The 4,356-nt window shown below is 33.5% G+C and overlaps 1 long non-coding RNA gene across 1 annotated transcript; it reads left to right on the plus strand.

Annotated features, from left to right (window-relative positions):
• The first annotated feature begins 622 nt into the window (after positions 1 to 622).
• On the plus strand, positions 623 to 4,128 carry LOC112093898. Its single transcript, XR_002903259.1, has 5 exons — positions 623 to 660; positions 3,238 to 3,297; positions 3,475 to 3,535; positions 3,686 to 3,744; positions 3,841 to 4,128. It is a non-coding gene; the product is annotated as an uncharacterized LOC112093898 (long non-coding RNA).
• The last annotated feature ends 228 nt before the right edge of the window (positions 4,129 to 4,356 follow it).

Genomic DNA, 4,356 nt, shown 5'->3' on the forward strand with positions numbered 1-4,356 from the left:
GAATTTTAGAATTACGAAATTCTAAAATTAAATACTCGAAAAATAATTAATTGAGAATTAATTATTATTTAAATAATATGATTATTTAAATTCGAATCATGAACATAATTTAAATTTATCATTTTAAACTTATTTGATAAGTTGTTCAATTTAGAATTCAAATTAATTTAAGTTTGACTTAAATTCGAATTTGAATTTGAATCAAAATTGGACTACAGGATAAATGATGATTTTTCTCTTCCTTCCCTATCTGATTTTGGCGCCTACACTGGGATAAAATCCCCTTAGAATGGCCGGCCATAATGGATAGAGGTAAAGAGAATTTTTGTTCGAAATTCAAATAGGAGATAGAGATTTGATTCCTTCTAGAAGTTTGACTTCTACTCTGTAAATAAGATATGATGAAAAATTGTGCGAGACAATTTTTTAACCTAACTTGAATGGGGTTGGCCGAATTTCCCTTATACATCGTGCATGCATTGATGTTTGTGGAAATTTGAGTGTTTATTATAACCCGTTTTGTCTCATGTGTGCCCACACACACGTCTTTGTGGATTCTAGGAATTGACGTGGAAGACATTAGTTTTCTAAATACAAAGCTTTGGAGCAAGGATTGTTCAAGGTCAAAGAACTCAAGTTATCATCCGAGTCGGCCTCCAGGTATTTTTTCTAATTGAGTTCTTAATAAAAGAATTAATGAGATTAAATTTTATTCGTGCATAAATTAATATAATCTATAGAGTATCTCAAAGGTTTTATGAAAATTTTTGTTATACACGATCTGCCTCCCCGCCACGCTTCCGCAACCGAATTCGATTCGGAGACGAACAATTGGTATCAGAGCGGTCTATAGACGATATTAATTTATGCGCCGATTATATGATAATCAAAATTAATATATTAAATATGCGATATTTAATTATGTATGTATGTGATGGGTAGGCACTTGTATTTATGGATGTTTATATTTAATTCATGTTGATGAATGTATGGATGATGGATTTAATCGTTAATTATATGGTTCCATGGATCGGTTATATTCGTGAATTTTAAATTATTTGTAATTTTATTCGGGATTAGAATTATTATAATTCTAAGATTTTGATAGAATTAGGGCTTTGATTTTAAATGAAAAGAAGTCCGGAAGACCAGCCATGGAGCCGGCCAAGTTGCTGCCCTGCCGCTGCCTCACAGCAGCCTATGCTCGTACACCCCGCTGCCCCTGCACTGTGTTTTGCTTTCCTTAGTGTTGTCGCTGTCTGCGCTAAACCAGTGGTTTGGAACCACAACTTACGCATGTACTGAGTGGCCACAAGGAAGCATAGCGAAAGAGGACCATATGATGGTCCCATGATGGCTGTTTGGGCCAAAGGCCTATGATGCCTTCTCTAGGCATTAATGCCCGCGCATGGTTACACGGTTAATAACATACCCGCGTAACTTAATAGTTATATATATATATATATATAAATGTTATAAAAGGTTATAACGATTAAATACATTATTATATATATACGATATAATATATATATGAGTTATAATTATTAATTATTATTGGATAATAATTATAATTATAATTATGTATATTAAATTAAATAATTTTGTTTGGCTGAAATAATTTAGTAATTTTCTTATTGGAAGGAAATTATGGGTAAATTATTTTTAACCAATGTCAAAATTATTTAGACCTATTGGCCCATATGGGTTTTGAACCCGAACTGTACAAAATTTTTCTGGAAGAGTTTCGGACCCCGAAGAAGTTGAAACTCGACCCGAAGACGAAGAACGAAGCCAAAGAATGAAGAATTCAAGAATCGAAGACCCGTTAATGTAATGGAAGAAAATAATTATTATAATGATTTATTTATTCGATTTGGTTGTAATTTATATTTTCCATGGGACCCGGTCAAATCCATCTCAATAGCCGATTGCATATATTTATATTTTATGTTGATAATTATATATTATATGTCCATACATATAACATGTCATATAGATATATTACGCCTACTCATATATTTTATAACATGTCATGTATACACACGTATTTATTATTATTTATTTTATTTATTATAAAAGAGTTTTAGAAAAATAAAATATAATAAGAACCACGTGCTAAAATCGATTTAATATGATTAAATTGATTTAAGTTGCAAAAATAATTTACAAAATAATGTTACATGTGAAATTGACACTACAAGAAAAAGGGCTTTTTGTAGCGGTTAGTTATAGCGTTTCTCAAAAAACGTTACTGCTAAAGTCTATAATAGCGTTTATAAAGAGTTATAATATATATACATATATATTAAAATTTATTGACATTTTGACTGATTTATTTTATATATATTTAAAAATATATAAATGTACAGATTACAATTACATTGGGCGGGCATTGAAAATAAATTTTCCAATTTTCCCGCTCACTCACTCCCCTCTTTCTTTCTTTCTTCTTTTTTTTTGGCTCTGAAATGCGCGCATTATACAAGAACCAGGGAAATGAAAAAAAAAAGAAAAAAGAAACCTCTCATTCTCCCACACTGTCGAAGAGTCATTTGGCCGGCCAAGGGAAACAACACCATTCTCCCATACGATATTGTGATCACTTTCCCCAAAATTCCCTAAGTTTCCCCAAGTTTCCTCAGGATTTGCTCTGCTATATTCTGAAATTGAAAGCCGGTAGTGTTAGGTTCCCTCAAATTTCTAACTTTCCCCCAAATGCCCTAATTTTCCAGTCTATCTCACGGGAAGAAATCCTCACGGCCGGGAAGAATCTCACGGGAAGAAATCCTCTCTCTGTCTGCGCATCAATCGATTCCCTCAAGGAGGTTCGAATCTTTCTCTCTCTTTCTCTTTCTGTTCTCTAGGTTTACCCAGAGAGAAATCCTCTCTCTCTCTCTGCATTTTCGCTCCCAAAGGTGTAGTGCTCTTGAATTCGAAGGATGGTAGTTTTCCTAACCAGCCGGACTGACCTCATTAAAGAGAGACAATTTTTGTGGTTGGAGGAGATTTGGGCTGCCAGTTAGGAAATTTTGATGAGAAAAGACTGATTTTTGTTGATGAGAAAAGGCAGATTTTTTTTGTTTCCTCAGTCATTCGAAGAAAATCCACTTCCCGGCTAAGAAAAGAGCCTACCGGTCCAATAATCATTCCATCTCATTGCGCATCACTCCATCCCCTCATTTAAAGTTTAGGTTTGTAAACTTTTGATGTTCTCTTCACCTGTTCTTCTCTGTGCAGATCGATTCATTTAGGTTTTTCTCGAAGATACCAGTTTCAGTTTTTTTAGAAGATACCAAGGTATGCCTTGATTTTTTGGGCTTCTTTCTCCCTTAATCGTCCATTGATCGATTCTTTTGGTTAGATTTTTGTTTTTTCTTTGAAATTTCTTAGTTGTAGAAGAAACCCCCTAATCTCTAGGTCAGTAAATTTTTATTTCTGATAGATTTGTAAATGACAGATTTTTTTTGTACAAAGTTTTGCAGCGACAGATTTGTAGAAGAAAACCCACTTTAGTGATATCCTCAAAGACACCAAGGTATGCTCGGTTTCTTTGGGACTTTTTTCACATTTCTAGTTCTGTAACTTATTTGGCCGTTTGGTTCCTCTTCAACCATGTATTGATGTTTTTTATTCTATTTTTATTTTTGTTCAAATTTCTAATTGTTTGTATTCTTGTATTCATAAGAACTTCACCGGATTTCTAAGGACCTCCGGAAGTCTCACTGTTATAAGCACGCCCTCAAGGTTCTTTTATTTTTTATCTTTATTATTTTTTTTTTCATTTTTCTGTGTATTGCTAAATTTAATTTTTCTGGGTTCTTTGTTTTCATCTTTGTTAAGTCGAAATTCCGGGTGATTAGCATTACTTGAAAAGCATTCGTGAAGGCTTGTTCTGCTCATTTCTTCGTCAAATTCGGCCTTTAGGAAGTCAAATTTTTCAGTGGGCAAGGCCGTAGCTCTGTTTTAGCTCTCCATCTTCGTTGTTTCCCTCATCTGGATCGTCTCTGGTAACCCCTCATTTCCTTTCTCTTTCTCTCTCTAAATCACCCCAACTTTCTTTCTCCTCTTCATTTTTCGTCAATTTCGAACAATTCCACATCTTCAAACAACAAGTTTTTCACTTTTTCTTTCAGCTCACCAATAATGTCTACGTCTGTCACTCTGGATAAGTTTTAATCCTTATCTCTCCTAGTTTATTACGTTGCTTTTTTTTTTTATGGACTTATTCTCGTCATTTTAGAATTATAGCTTGTAAAATTTCAAATTTTTAGTCTAGATAGCAGATAGAAGAGATTCTTTGCATTTATTTGTAAGCGAGAAAATGTGTTGTAATCGTCAATGACGTGGCATGTCCAT

This window comes from Morus notabilis, unplaced genomic scaffold, assembly GCF_000414095.1.
Source record: "Morus notabilis unplaced genomic scaffold, ASM41409v2 Scaffold79, whole genome shotgun sequence".
In the NCBI taxonomy this organism is placed as follows: domain Eukaryota; kingdom Viridiplantae; phylum Streptophyta; class Magnoliopsida; order Rosales; family Moraceae; genus Morus; species Morus notabilis.